Source organism: Vicia villosa, linkage group LG1, assembly GCF_029867415.1.
Source record: "Vicia villosa cultivar HV-30 ecotype Madison, WI linkage group LG1, Vvil1.0, whole genome shotgun sequence".
In the NCBI taxonomy this organism is placed as follows: Eukaryota; Viridiplantae; Streptophyta; class Magnoliopsida; order Fabales; family Fabaceae; genus Vicia; species Vicia villosa.
The window spans coordinates 115,258,156-115,274,662 of record NC_081180.1 but is presented as its reverse complement, the minus strand read 5'-3'; the positions used below and the strand labels follow the sequence as shown (position 1 = coordinate 115,274,662).

Genomic DNA, 16,507 nt, shown 5'->3' with positions numbered 1-16,507 from the left:
CTCTTCAAATCCGCGTCAATCGAATCGGATGGCACAACCAATTAAATTGAGTCAAAATTCTTCTATGACTTCTTGACTGCTCCCATCCTGTTATATTCAATTTCTATATGTTTTTCAAAGTGTTTTCTTTTAGTAAATCATTTGAGAAAATGTTTTAGTGCGTGTGTGTGTATGTGCTTATAGACATGTACTATGAAAAAGTCCATTTGCTTTTACATAGTTTTACTCATTTACTGTTTTAATATATTTTCTCTAAGCCTTGTTAGTTGTGATGTTTTTTGTGTTGACACTTGCTTGAGATCTTCTTGAAGCTTTTGATAGAATTTAGTTTGTTTTTCTTTATCTGATAGTCATGTTTATCAAACCTTTATACTCATGGATTGCATCTTTAACTACTAAAGTGCTTTGTTTGACTTATAATTGATTGCACCTTTATCATGATGGATATCTCTATTCTTTTCATTATAATTGTCATCATCAAAAGATGTTGTTCTGATCAAAAGTATATTATCTGCATAACAAGGTTCCACAGTTATATCCTTCGTTTATGGTAGGATGCTCTAGTCTTCAACAATTCCATGTTCAACTTAGTCAGTTTCTCTCCTACTGTTAAATTCTTGGTCAAGAGAGGGCTTCACTAAGGGAATCCTCTCTCCCCCTTTATCTTTCTTATTGCAACTGAAGGCCTTACTGGCTTGTTCAATAATGCTTCTACCTCCTTGGAGTTTTAAGGGTTTCAAGTTAGTCAAGGTGTTCAGTTTAATCTGCTTCAGTTTGCAAATGACATTATTGTTACTTGTAATGGTGAATGGAAAACGAAGTATCAGAGACCCAAACATAGATAAATGAGGTCCATACTGAAAACTGAAGAATCTGAGACCCAAATGCGTTGAGCTTGCATTTCAGCAAAGCCTAAAAACTTTAACTCTAATTAAATTTCTTTGATTTATGTTATATATACGATTGATTTCTTAAACTTATTTACAACTTATTTACATTTTGCCTCTCTTTTATTCTTCCTTTTGCTTTTAAATTTTAAAGACATGTCTTAGTATATTTTTTATTTGGAGGCAATGATGTTGAGAATTACCTATTTCATGAAGGAATACAAAATTTCTCTTGTGATTATAAAACTATCAATGAATCCTTTTGAGCTTTCAATATTTTTTTAACTTGAATTTTGAGAATTGTGATTTACTATAAGATATATATTCCATCCGTTCCATATTATAAGCAAAATTTATTTTTTTATGTTCATTAAATAATTGGTGTATCTAATTTATATAGACTAGATACATCAATTATTTAATTAATCTAAAAAGGTAGAATTTGCTTATAATATAGACGTAGGGAGTGTAAAATATAGGGGATAATTGATATATATATATATATATATATATATATATATATATATATATATATATATATATATATATATATATATATATATATGATGATTACCTTTTCCGAAGTCTATAAATGTTGTGTTTATCTATATAGACTACAATCATCTGATCATTGCCCTATTGTCCTCCCAGATGTCAATTATTTCTAGATGGAATTTTATGTAACTTTATACAATCAATGACATGTATTTTTCTAAGTAGTTACTTTTTAATAGGCAACAAGATGATTCCATAAAAGCGAGTACTATGCGTACTCGAACCCAGAACAACAACAAATAGACTCACCCTAAAAACAATCTAAAGGAGAAGAAAACCACTCTAGGAAAGAACAACTATAGGGGATTTTAAAATTAGACCTTAACCATCTCCAAGACATAAACTTGATAGAATTCAAGAATTCCTCAAAACTGAAGATTCTACCTTGGAACAAAATAAAATTCCTAAATAACCAAATGTTCCAAGAAGTAGCAAGCCAAATCAAACATAAACAAATGGAAATCCACATTCGACACAGTATGAGAATGATGAAGAAAATTAGCAAGATCTTGCACATTCAACAACACCTTGTCTCCAATCCAAGAAGCTACAACCTTCCAAGTACGATATGAGATGAAGCAAGATTCAAAAAAGATGAAGGACCAATTCTTCTTCCGTGAAACAAAAAATGCAACACCTATCCCTAGCTGACACCACCACACTTCTCTTAGTTAACTGGTCCCTAGTGGACAGCCTGTCAATAATAAATCCCCATCCAAAAATGAGGATTCTTTTTGGAGCATTAATCTCCCATAAGTTTTCCAAAGCCAACCTGATGTCGCTAGACCAAAATAAGGATGATCCAACCTTTGACACAAGGCCATAACAAGACTTCACTGAGAATTGACCTTCTATGGAATTCTCCCACCTAAACTCGTCTAATTCCACCTGCAAAGAAAAACCAACATCCACCAACTCATAAAACTCCTCCATAATCAATTGATCCTCATCGACCAAGACATCCCCTTCTCTAACCACTTCCCACCTCCATTCCTGACCATCCCACGATTCGTTATCAGCCACACTACCGAAAGGGTTTCTTGGTATAACAAATATTTCCAGTTACGCTTCCTTCAAAATTTAATCACCCAACCAAGGACTATGCTAAAAGGAAGTATTTCTGCTATTGGAAACCCTGCAAGAAATGTTAGATGAAAAGGAATTGATAATGTCATCGTTCAATCTGTCCACCATAATGAGGTCTCTCCACCAAATCAAATCCTTGATATTGATCACTTCCTTATTACTGGTAAATAGTTTAACCACCAGATTACTGTATCTGTGCCGAAGTAAACCACACCATAAAGCCTATCTATCCTTAATAATCCTCCATTTCCATTTCATCAAAGGGATTTATTAAACAGTTCTATGTTTTTTATGCCAATACCTCTATTAGCCATCAGACTACAAATCGTATCCCAGTTAACCTAATGAATGGTTCTCTTATTCACATTACCCCTCCACACAAAAATTGATTTGAATTCTCCTAATATCTTTCAAGACTGTGACTGGAGCCTTGTAAAAAGACAAAGAGTATACGGGCATAGCGTTCAATTTTGCATTAATCATCACCACTCTACCTCCCATAGAAATATTCTTTCCTTTCTAAGACGACGGATTATTGCGAAGATTCTTCAGCAGGTCATTTCACAAATAAATTTTTCTTGGGTTATCCCCTATCATCACTCCTAAAAATTTGCAAGGAAATGATCAATGGTGCAAGACAAAAAGGAAGAAGCTGATAACATACTCCAATCACTCCTATTGATCCCATAAATGTTACTCTTGTGGAAATTAACTCTCAGCCCCGATATTAACTCAAAACCTCTCAAGATTGCTTTCAAGCTCATAAGATCATTGTTATCGCCATCCCCGAGATTAATGGTATCGTCGATGAAGTGAAGAATGTCGACGTTGACCTCCTCGTTGACAATAAATCTGGGGTATTCTCCAATTTTCAATAATATGGTGTGATTGTTATGATTTAAAAAGGAAATGGATTATCTGCAATTTTCACTGGAATTGGACCAGTTTAAATCCTAACCCTTAAAAAGTCAAACATTCTCAATTAAGTTAAAGGACTAAATTAAAACATTAAATAAAGTTAAGGAATTTGGAGACTAATTATGTATTTTTAAATTTATATATCAATGGTTCAAATCACATTAGACATTATAGTCATTGGAGAGAATTCAAATCGCTTAAAAATGTTAAAGACATTATTTTGTGAGAATAGTCTAGATTAAAGTTTAAGGTTTAAAAGATGTTAATGTATGGAAATGATTGTAATCATCTCCATAACTTTATGTTAGGTTTAAGTCGTTCAATTAATTCTTGGGGTCATCGTGCAGTCAACTTTTGGTTTATTTTGTTAATATGAAAATAAATAGACTATTTAAACGTAATTACTATATTACTTAAAATTCAATTTTATATTCATTTGAACCGTTCAATTTTAACTTAATGATTACAAATGTTATGAGTTATGACTATCTGCGGCAAGATGCATATTCCTCACACACTCAGCAATACTAATAAATATGTAAGAATCTGTAATGGTAGAGTATAGTTCTAATCTTCGAGGAGACAAAGTAGAGAAATTTGTAAAAATCTGTAATGGTAAAGAATAGTCTTAATCTTCGAGGCGTTAAAGTAGAGTTTATTGACCGTCTTAGTTTTCTTTTCAATGTAACCTTAGGTGACATTAGACGCATTAGTTCATTAGGTTGTTTCATTTTGCACCTTTGGTCCTCTCACTACAAAAAAGAAGCTCATTAGTGACGTGATTTCCGTGCCACAAAGTGGAAAATTACGTCACAACCTTATTTTTAGGACGTGTACGTCTATGCCACAAGAGAGTGCGTGGAAATTTAGTAGTGACATGATTTTCACATCACTAATTAGTGACATGGAAATCACGTCGCAATATCGAAGAAATTTAGTTACGTGAAAGTCATGCCACAATGTTGCGACGTGAATCCCACGTCACTAAACAACATATTTTTTTATAAAACAATTTGGTTTACTTCAGCAGGTTGCGACGTGATCTACATGTCACTAATTTGTGACATGTAAATCACGTCAATAAAATTAAATTTTTTTAAACAAAATAAAATCTGATTATTGTTAATAAAAAAAAGATTTTTATTATTATTTCTGATTCAAAATTAATAAATATTAATAAATAATATTTGTTTAAATATAAAATAAAAATTATAATATAATAGTAAATAAAATATAATTAATAAAAAAAAAATGAATTAAAATTAAATTTAATATCTTACATAAATTAAAATTTAATATCCTACACAACTTCAAATTTCAAATTAAAATTAAAATTAAAATTAAAATAATCCTAAGGGTCTTCTGGGTCGGGAAAATCGTCAAGGTTAATATCATAATCATTCTCTTCATCCACTGGTGCACCACCAACTCCTACGTTTCCACCAAACGTTTGATTTTCACCGCTTCTTTGGAATTGCATAAATAACCGCATTTTCTCCTCCATCTCTGCTTGCCTCTTTGCCATTGCCTCTATTTGCCACGTGATTTTTATGCAACAACATCTCAGTTGCCACATGAAAGTCACGCCGCAACTTCTCAATTGCCACGTGAAAATCACGTCACAAAGTTGTCACTAAATAAAATACATATAAACAATTTAAATTAAATAATTTACCAAAGCTTTTCGTGTACGCTCGTCAACAAATTCACCAGAATTTTTGTCCGAGTCTCTTTAACCAGTTCGACCATTGGTTGTCTCCCCAACCTCTTAGCCTAAATAATAAAGTTAACTTTATTTAAAAACATATAATAAATCAAAACATAACTTTAAAAACTGGTAATAATTACCATGCGTCGAGAATGTTCATAAATACTTATACTTCCAAGTGCATTAAGGCTACCCTTTTTTCAGATGTTCTCATTTTTTTTGCATTTTCAGATTTAGCCTTAAATTCCGGTATATCCCAATAGACAAGAAGTTCATCAAGAACTTCTTTACCTAGCCATTCAAGACGGCTATCATCACGTTTCCAACGCTTTCTAGCACGCCGTAGCATGTCAGAAAATCTTTTTGATGTTCAGTTGTAATAATTTTTTTAACAACCCTCTCACTCATTTTATCTCACATACACTTTTTCTGATTACATTAAAATAAACAGATAGAAAATTAAAATAAAGAATATTTAAATAACAATGACTCAAAAAAAATTTAATTATACCTTAAAAAATTTAAATCAATCTTCTTTATTTGAAACTTCTCCAAAACTCTTCCAAGCTTCTTTATACATTTGTTGAATCACATAGTTTATACACCTATCAGCAGTCTGACTCGGCCCGAAACTAAACAACAATAATTTGAATTAGCATGCATTAAATATAAATTTATATTAAAAAAGGAAATGTAAACTTAATTAAAATTTTATAAATAAGATACTTACGAATTTTCAGCGGGCCAAATATAATGGGCCCGTTTGTTTTGGCTTTTTTTAAAAATGATTTTTATAGTGTTATATAATTTTGTGTAAAATAATTTTACAAAGAATTTTTTTATAAAAACTTCAAATAAAAATTTGGTTTTAATAGTTCTTATTAAAATATGATTTTAGGTATTTCATCTATTTATGGAAAAAAAACTTGGACATCAAAATTTCAAAAAATCACTTAACTTTAAAGCTATTTTAAATAGGTTTTCATGAAAATCATTTTTAAAGTACAATTTTTTGAAAAAAATTGTGATTTTGACTGTCATACCCCAAAATTTGCCCATGTTATTTTTCACACATAAAATCAGAACAAAAGACAAAGCTCCAAAACACACTCCCCTATACAAGGCTCTGAACTAGGGTTTAGGTCAGTCAAAAGGAAATCATTGAATCAATGGCTCAAGGTGGCTCCATAGGGTCACCAACATCCCAAAGAATCTCTGTGCAAAGTTTCAAGTCAAACAGAGCAAATTGAGTCCCTCAAATCCTGATTAGGTCAACAGTCAACCCTCAAGGGCAAAACAGTCATTTCAAGTCAAGATACAGTCAAAGTTCAAGATATTTGGTCAACAACATCCTCATAACCCTAAAATCATCATTTGATCAAGGATTGATCATGATGACACAAGGAAAGATCAGAAAAGTCAGAAGCCAAAAGTTACTATTTCGGGCACGAACTGAAAAAGTCAACCAAACTTTGGAAATTCACCAAATATTCATACTTCATCAGAAAAATTCCCATCAAAGCTCATTTTGAAGGGAATTCATTCCTCTATCCAATGGTTCAAGAATCAGAGCTCATAGGTCAAGGGTTTAAGAGATATGGCTTCATACATTATAGGTCCTTTTCAAAAGCCAACAAAAAGACACCTTTTTTAAAGAGACATAAAATGAGCATGGAAAATAATTTTGATATGAGACCAAAGACATTGGTTAGAGGACTCCTCAAGGTTTCTAAAAAGTCTTAGAACACTTTCATACCTCAAAAATTGAGAGAGATAGACCTTCTTGAAGCTGAGCTATTTTGGAGGGAAAAATGTGAGAGAATTTGATTATTTTTGCAAAGGAGCCCAAGTTTTTATGGCCCAATCTTGTTCCTCAAGACATTAAGGAGACCTAATCTGATTGCCACGATTTATTTGTGATTATTTGATTTTTATGAGAATTTTTATTCATTAAAATCAATTTAATCAAGTAATTAAAAGGAAAATACAAAAGAAATTTGATTTGCTTTGATTCTAATCAAATATAATCATCCAAATATCCAATATTAAGTGCAAATTTCGTGACAATTATTTTTGGAAAAATTGAGAGGTGATTGGATCAAGATTGGCCAAAATTAGAAAGATCATGAACCAAATTCCAATCAAATTTTCATAATTTCCAATCAAAAGATTCTAACAGATTTGCTCCAAGTTTGTTAACCTAATCCATGCTCTGATAAATAGGGAACAATTGCAGACCCCTAGAGAGGTTTTTTGGGGACAACCTTGAAGACCTAATTCGAGCTCACAAAATCAAGGAAATTTTCAAAATCGTTTTCATAGTTTGAAGCCAATTCAAGGTGTCTTATTAATCCTAACACATCCCTAAAGGTATTCTGAAGCGATCCAGGTCCTCACATTCGAATAACAATCCCAGAATCGATCTCTAAGAACTCACGGTTCGTTCTCTCTAAAACTTGAATTCGAATCCTATATTTTACGCATCTTGCATACAATTTGATTGCATATTTACAATCTCCATGATCTGTTGAATGTTTCTGGGCTGTTTAATTTGTGTTTAACCGTAGGAATCGAAGCTTGCCATTATTAGGTTTTTAGGGGTTTCGTTTTAGGGTTTTATGTTTCAGGTGAAATTGGCCTAAAAGGAGGTCACCATCGGATCCAGGGTGAAAAACCGAGTAGAATCATGGTCTCCTTGGTAATTCATTGGTGCTATATGCCAAGATTAATATGTACAGGGGCTATGGCGACGGACAAGCGTCCGTAGGTAAAAACCAGACTCTAAGACGACGGCTGGTTGGAGAAGATGAAGACGTGTCACGCGTCGATTGGCCCAATTCGAATTTCTGCTTGGCGCGCTCGGTTGAAGATAAAAACCCAATCCAGTGTGTCTCGGCCTTGTGTATACGGTGCGCTCTTGCATCTGTAGCCTCCATATCTTTCACTCATCCGATCAAACGCTCCAGGAGGCGCAGGCTTACCATGGATCCTCAGCCACGCGCCACACTGGATCCAGCTAAGTATTTTTCAATTTTTTTTAGTTTTAATTACATAACCCTTTTTTATTTATTATTTTATATATATATATTAATCTAAATATTTTCTTTCTCTTATTAATAACAAATTATTTGTTTGATTATCATAAAAAACTTTTTATATAAATAATAAATTTATTTATTTATTTATTTAATTAAATATATATGTATTTCTTTCTCTTATTTTAATTATTTAAAAACCTCTAAAAATTCATATTTATTTATTTAAATTTCAAAATTCATAAAAATTGTTTGTACTCTCGATTTAATTTTCTGATCCTGATTTAATTAATTAGGTCGCGAGACCAATAATTAATTAAATCATTTGTGTTTTATTATTTATATTTATACCCCAATTAGGGTTCACGATGATCATTCCATACACTGAGTTATTTCTTTTCTATGTCTTTTCAGGGTTAGCAATATGATTAATCCCGACCACGCGCCTTCAGAAAATCCGAAGTTAAGTAATTCAATTTTAATTTAAATTATATTTGGTTTATTTTAATATTAGGGTTTGTTTCGCCTTCATCTTTTTCTGCTTTGCCTTTTTAGGGTCAACCCTAAAGGCGCCCTAGTAACCATATCAGATCAAATCAAAGCTAAGTACCCTCGCCTATTTAATTACTTTTTTTTATTTATTCTTTATTTTTGGGTTAATCCCGCTCGCCTTTGAATTAGCCATACACTCACCCTATTTTTTTGGTTTGCTTGCCTTTTCAGGGTTCGATGATTCTAAAGCTACGAGTTTGGTAACCCTGAACCCTACTTTAATTGTTTTTTTCGTTTTTATTATTACTTGTGTCAAACCCTGTTGGGATCCGCTGGTTTCATTTTCCCTTCCCCTTTATCGCTTTATATATTGCGTGGTTAGTAATTTAGGGAGTGCAACTCTGAATCAATTAGAATAACTAAATACAAGATAATATATTCCGAATTGAATCACGTGATTGATGCACACACGCACGCTTTTTGGGTAACCCTCTCTGTTGCCTGTTGCCTGTTGCCTTGTTGCCTGTTGCCTTTGTGTTTTTGCAGAATAAGCCACGTCCCTCGAATTCGAGGATACCTCAGCCATGTTGCCTCGATAAAAAGGTCACGACCCTAATGATGCTGCCTTCGATACACAAATGACCTCGACCCTCGGATGTTGCCTACGGAAAAAGGCTGAGGTATCTTCTGGCTGCCTACGAAAATGGCTTATTCTGATCCTTGCCTTAGACTACCTGCCCCTCTATGGCATGGGACAGTCTTATGGTAAAGGATACTTCGATGACCCTTCAACCTCCAAACGAAAGGCTTCCTGCCCTCTTATGGCAAGGATAGACCCTTTCATTCTGAAAGGCTAAAAAGAGACCTATCATCTGAGTTTAAGGTAATTGCCCCTAATTGCCTTGCAATGCTCAAACCTTTTTATTATATTCTTTCTCATAATTTTTCAAAAGGGCAACGCTTATTCACAAGCTAAAGTCCCTATCTCTTTCATCTACATTTTCTAAACAAACGAGCAAGCAAAGCAATTAAGAGCCCATGGAAAACCATGGATGCAAAGGGTGCCTTACACCTTCCCTTTGCATAAGTTACCCCCCGAACTCAGTTTTCTTAAAAGGTTTTTTTCTGTTTCTTTTTGCCTTTCTGAATTTGTTTGGATAAAATAAAAGTCGGTGGCGACTCTTGCTATCCGCGACATTTCGATAAAAGTCAGTTCACCGTATTACAGAACTGGCGACTCTGCTGGGGACACTTTCGAATAAAAGAGGGGTTACCTTAAAGGTTTAGGATTCATTTTAAAATGTTTTCTATTGTTTGCTTTGTTTGTTTTATTTTTCAGGGGCGTTTTGGGAAAACTGAAGGACGAATCCTATTCCCGGATTCAAGAACACCTAAGATTAGGAGTGGCATAGTCATGGAGACCCCCCTTGTGCATGCTTGGGGTTGGTCAAAATGAAGTTCACACTTGAGTTAGGCCTCCACTGGTTATTGTGTACCTCTTTTGCATGAGAGAGGTTTATGCATGTATCTTTGGGTGCGTCGGAGCTCAAGGACCTTTAGTAACCCTTAACCCATCCTAACTTTTAGGAACGTAGTGGGGGGGCTATTCTTGGTGCATGCCAAGTTATGGTCGCTACCCGATACTACAGCTCAGATAGGTTTCTTCCTAAAGTATCATTGCGTGGTATGCATGTACCATGTTCGAGGGTGCTTTAGAGGGGGCTGACAATTCTGAGTCACTTGGTAGAACCCGTTGCTGAAATCTCCTTATCCATAGAAATACCCTTGGGAAGGACACCTGATCAGACCCCATGCAAGCCTTAAGCCAAAAATTGTGTGACTTGCGTGACTTGCCTGCGTTTACTACTAACCTTCGTTTCCTTGCAGGTTTTGTTAAAATGACTTGTTTGTCCTTACTATCTCATGCTATGTCTAATGAACTGCATTCGCATAACATCATGACATCATGACATCATAAGCATAACATGATTTAACTAACCCTTTCAAGGATCCTAGGAATTTAGGGCGCACGATTTCAGGTACTCTTATCAAGGACTAAATTCCTATCAAGGGGCAAGAGGATTTATTTTCCTCTAGCCACATACATTCCAATTCAAAGACACGAGTGCCTATTAAGGGGTAAGAGGATTTATTTTCCTCTAGCCATGTACCTTCAAACTAAGAAGTATCCCGAATCGGAGGCTATGACCCACTCGATATGGTGAGCTTGATTCTTAAAGAAGGACGCTTAAAAATGAAAGCCAAGGTTCTTCAGACGAAGCTGTGACTGATTAAATTCCTAAAGTTGCTAACTAAATTCCTTAAAGATCCTTGAAAACATTTCATTTGCATTCATAACATTGCATAACAGGTTTCCTATGATGGGTTTCTCATCCTTCCTCGCTGTTTATTTCAGCATCATGAATCTCGAACAATCAGTTAAGGATCTTCAAGCTCAAAACACCGAGTTCCAAGCCTTGATTCTGAATTTGTCCAAAGGGCAAGAAGAGCTGAAAGCCATGTTGACTAAAAAGAAGAAGAAAAAGGGTAAGAAGACTCGAGTAAAAAAGCTTAGACCAATCTTGCAACTCAGGGATGCTGAAACCTCTGAAGACAGTGATGAGGATGAGCAAGATGATAATGCCAGTATCAAAACCGATGCAAAAAGTAACCACGATTCTGCCAAACTCTCTGAAGAAGAGGAGGACTATTACCATGAGGGCGAGCATCCCGATGACAAATACAAGATATTAGAAGAGCGTCTGAGAAGTGTGGAAATTCAGAAGGTACCTGGGCTGGATTTTGAAGAGCTTGGACTTGTGCCTGGGGTCGTTATTCCTCCAAAATTCAAAACTCCCGCTTTTGCTAAGTATGATGGAATTTCCTGTTCCAAGATGCACCTGAGGTCTTATGTGAGGAAGATTCAGCCTCACACTGCTGATAAGAGGCTCTGGATCCATTTCTTTCAAGAGAGTTTATCTGGAACTCAACTCGAATGGTATTACCAACTGGAAAGTACCAACATCCGTACATGGGAAGATTTGGTTGTTGCCTTCTATCAACAATATCAATACAACTCTGATCTTGCACCAACTCGCATACAATTACAAAGCATGTCAATGGGACCTAAAGAAAGTTTTAAGGAGTATGCTCAAAAATGGAGAGATCTAGCTGGAAGAGTCAAACCCTCCCTATCCGACAGAGAGTTGGTAGATATGTTTATGAATACACTGACTGGCCCTTTCTATAGTCATTTACTGGGTAGCTCCTCATTTGGCTTTACTGACCTCATACTGACTGGGGAACGTGTCGAGAGTGGCATTCGAAGTGGTAAGATTCAAATAGCGACATCCTCAGGTACTACAAAGAAGCATTTCAATGGGAGGGCAGATTCCAATGCTGTGTATGGGCAGAAAAGGATAAACCATGGTCAATCTATTGGGGCAGTTCTGAGCTCCACACCGGCGCCTCAACAAGGTCGTCAAGACAAACAAGTTACACCCAGACGTCAATTCACAAAGATCAATATGTCACTAGCTCAAGCACTACAACACTTGTTGAAGTTAAAGTTGATCACTCTAAAGGATCCCCCTAAGAATCCTAGTACTTCTGCTCGAAGCTATAATCCCAATTTGAGGTGTGCATACCACTCTGATAGTCCTGGTCATGATACGAATAGCTGCTGGACATTAAGGAACAAAATCCAAGATATGATCGATGCTGGAGAAGTCGAGTTCGATCCTCCTGAGACTCCTAATGTAGCTGCTAATAATGTGGATGGCTAGAAGGATAAACTTTTAATCATTAGCTTTACTTTCGTTTGCAAATTCTTATTCTGTTTGTGTAAACATTCAAATTATGATAGACATTATCTATTTTTAATAATCATCATCAGTGCATCGCACATGTTTGTCTTGAATAATTTATTTCGTTATCACTCATTTTAAAGTTATGTCTTTACTTTACATATGTTTTTATGATACTCAACTCCTGCTAAAACTGTAAGCCTTTTGAGGGAGGATGACGAAAACGATACCGCAGCCTCATACAGTATGCTTTTGAGCGGACTATGCTGACGATGTACAGGCATTATTTCAATTCCTAAACAGTGGAGATACAAGGATGTTAATCCCTCGTCAACCCTTTTGAGCCTAAGGAGTAGAAGTTGTCTTTCTTGCACAATTTAAAACCCTTGATCATAACCTGGGGCAGGGTAGTTCTCAGTTTAATTTGGCTGTGCATTCTATTTCAAGAAAATCGTTCATTTCGCCTTTCAACAAAGGGTTCAAACACAAGCGATCATCCGTACACATCAAAGAAATGTTGGAGATGCCAAAAGCCAATGATGGTTCATCAATCGTCAAGCGAGGCAGTCAATATCTTTCAAAAAAGAAAAAAAAAAAGTGAAAAAAAACATATACAAAGAAAAGCCTGCTAAGTCAAAAATCAAAAAGAAGACTTAGGCAAAAATCAAGGCGTCCCGCTGACTGTAAGTTCAAAAGAGACAGTTCAGGCAAAAGTTAGGGATATCAAAAAATGAAAGAAGAGAAGTTAATAAATTCCTAAACAACACAATGTTGGGACTACCAAAAGGAAGAAGTGACTGCCATCTCAAAAGTTCTCTTTGTTTGCGAACCATCAACATTATCAAAGGCGCAAATCCAAAAGTCTCTTGGAGCCTGAATGCATAAGTCGAACCAACTGAGCTTAGGAATGAAGAACATCACGAAGAAGGGGATGGGTATAAATAAGCTTTGAGCCTTTATCTTTTGTTTCTTAAAACCGTGAACCAAACCACGTTACAACCCTTAAAAGTCCTAACTGAAGCATGGTTAGTTCGAAAGCATACTGTCACCAAAAAGGTATCCCGACTCCTTAAGGTTTACTAAAATGCTGAGTGGATATTTCGCTTCTACAAAAAATAGCATGTTTTACAAATATCACGCTTTTACATCTCTTGTTTTAATGTTTTTTTTTAAACTCAAGACAAACGTATGCATTGCATCTCATGAATTCATTATTAAACATATTCTGCTACGTAATTTCAAATGTTAGCATCAGAATAAATTTGCACAGGGTACAACTAATGACTAAAAGTTATCCAAACCAACAAAGATTACTCCAAAAAAGCAATGTCTCCTACACAGACAAGGGGCATGGTACGTTTTGCCCAATCAATCTGGGGCAATCAAGTCAAGATTCCAAGAATCTCTCAAAAGCAAAAATAGTCAGGGGCGTCGTCCTAAGATTATGATTACTAGGGGCATGTCGCCCATAGTGCACATCTCATAAAGTCCTCGCGAGGCGAATCTTTCCAAAGTTCCTACTAACTGGGGCAAACCTGCGCAAATCCAGTTTGACATCCAGGAATGGTAGTTACTATAATACTGGGGGCAATTCTCACACCCCCAGAGAGTAATCATCTTCAAATACTTTCGTCCCGACAAAGACATGACTCCCCAACAGAGTATACATCTTCAACACTGCTGGTTCTCCAACACTTTGCTCTCTTCCAAATACTTTTGTCACCAATCAGGGTCCATCAAGTTACTGGTCATCCCCAAGCAGAAACCATCAATCACCAGCTGAGCATCTTCAAGACAAGATCCGACAATAAAATCACAAGGATATAGAGATTTATTTTCTCAATCAGGACAACATAAATCATATTCGCATATCATATGTCATAAACATATTCATACATTGCATACATCACTTCATGCAAGTTTCTCATTTATTTTGAGAATCCCATCTCATTCATTACATGCATCATAACATGGCATAAAGACTAACTCTACTTTTCTCAGGACATAAGTACAAGCAGATAAACAATATCTACGATCTAATTCAGTTACTGTGAATGGCACTGACACGATCATCTCTCCAAGACCTAATTTGGCCACCACGAATGGTGCTGACACAATCAAAGAAAGAAACAGACTTAATCACAACACGCAAATCAGAAAAAACCACGACAACGGAGTCACGATAAAGGAATCACGACAACTGAGTCACGATAAAGGAATCACGACAACTGAGTCACGATAAAGGAATCACGACAACTGAGTCACGATAAAGGAATCACGACAACTGAGTCACGATAAAGGAATCACGACAACTGAGTCACGATAAAGGAATCACGACAACTGAGTCACGATAAAGGAATCACGACAACTGAGTCACGATGATGGAATCACGACAACCGAGTCACGATGATGGAATCGCGACAACTAAGTCACGATGATGGAATCACCACAACGAAGTCACGACAACGGAGTCATAACGATTAAGTCACATGTCTAATCCTGGTATTCAGTACAGAAACAATCATGACAATAGAGTCACTACAATTAATTCACTTCACACTATCCAGATGGCATCTTTAAGCCCATCTCCGACAAAAGTCCCTACTTTAGCTAGGGCAAATTTCTTGGTATTCTAGTGTTCAATCATCTTCCACCTTCAGATACCGACTGGCATACCGACCACTCTAAATCTTCTGGTTTAAGATAATTGAACAGGGGCAGCTGTCATACCCCAAAATTTGCCCATGTTATTTTTCACACATAAAATCAGAACAAAAGACAAAGCTCCAAAACACACTCCCCTATACAAGGCTCTGAACTAGGGTTTAGGTCAGTCAAAAGGAAATCATTGAATCAATGGCTCAAGGTGGCTCCATAGGGTCACCAACATCCCAAAGAATCTCTGTGCAAAGTTTCAAGTCAAACAGAGCAAATTGAGTCCCTCAAATCCTGATTAGGTCAACAGTCAACCCTCAAGGGCAAAACAGTCATTTCAAGTCAAGATACAGTCAAAGTTCAAGATATTTGGTCAACAACATCCTCATAACCCTAAAATCATCATTTGATCAAGGATTGATCATGATGACACAAGGAAAGATCAGAAAAGTCAGAAGCCAAAAGTTACTATTTCGGGCACGAACTGAAAAAGTCAACCAAACTTTGGAAATTCACCAAATATTCATACTTCATCAGAAAAATTCCCATCAAAGCTCATTTTGAAGGGAATTCATTCCTCTATCCAATGGTTCAAGAATCAGAGCTCATAGGTCAAGGGTTTAAGAGATATGGCTTCATACATTATAGGTCCTTTTCAAAAGCCAACAAAAAGACACTTTTTTTAAAGAGACATAAAATGAGCATGGAAAATAATTTTGATATGAGACCAAAGACATTGGTTAGAGGACTCCTCAAGGTTTCTAAAAAGTCTTAGAACACTTTCATACCTCAAAAATTGAGAGAGATAGACCTTCTTGAAGCTGAGCTATTTTGGAGGGAAAAATGTGAGAGAATTTGATTATTTTTGCAAAGGAGCCCAAGTTTTTATGGCCCAATCTTGTTCCTCAAGACATTAAGGAGACCTAATCTGATTGCCACGATTTATTTGTGATTATTTGATTTTTATGAGAATTTTTATTCATTAAAATCAATTTAATCAAGTAATTAAAAGGAAAATACAAAAGAAATTTGATTTGCTTTGATTCTAATCAAATATAATCATCCAAATATCCAATATTAAGTGCAAATTTCGTGACAATTATTTTTGGAAAAATTGAGAGGTGATTGGATCAAGATTGGCCAAAATTAGAAAGATCATGAACCAAATTCCAATCAAATTTTCATAATTTCCAATCAAAAGATTCTAACAGATTTGCTCCAAGTTTGTTAACCTAATCCATGCTCTGATAAATAGGGAACAATTGCAGACCCCTAGAGAGGTTTTTTGGGGACAACCTTGAAGACCTAATTCGAGCTCACAAAATCAAGGAAATTTTCAAAATCGTTTTCATAGTTTGAAGCCAA

General features: G+C 35.5%; 1 non-coding gene across 1 annotated transcript; it reads left to right on the top strand.

Annotated features, from left to right (window-relative positions):
* The first annotated feature begins 1,064 nt into the window (after positions 1 to 1,064).
* Positions 1,065 to 1,160, top strand: LOC131645461 (small nucleolar RNA R41). Its single transcript, XR_009297081.1, has one exon. It is a non-coding gene; the product is annotated as a small nucleolar RNA R41 (small nucleolar RNA).
* The last annotated feature ends 15,347 nt before the right edge of the window (positions 1,161 to 16,507 follow it).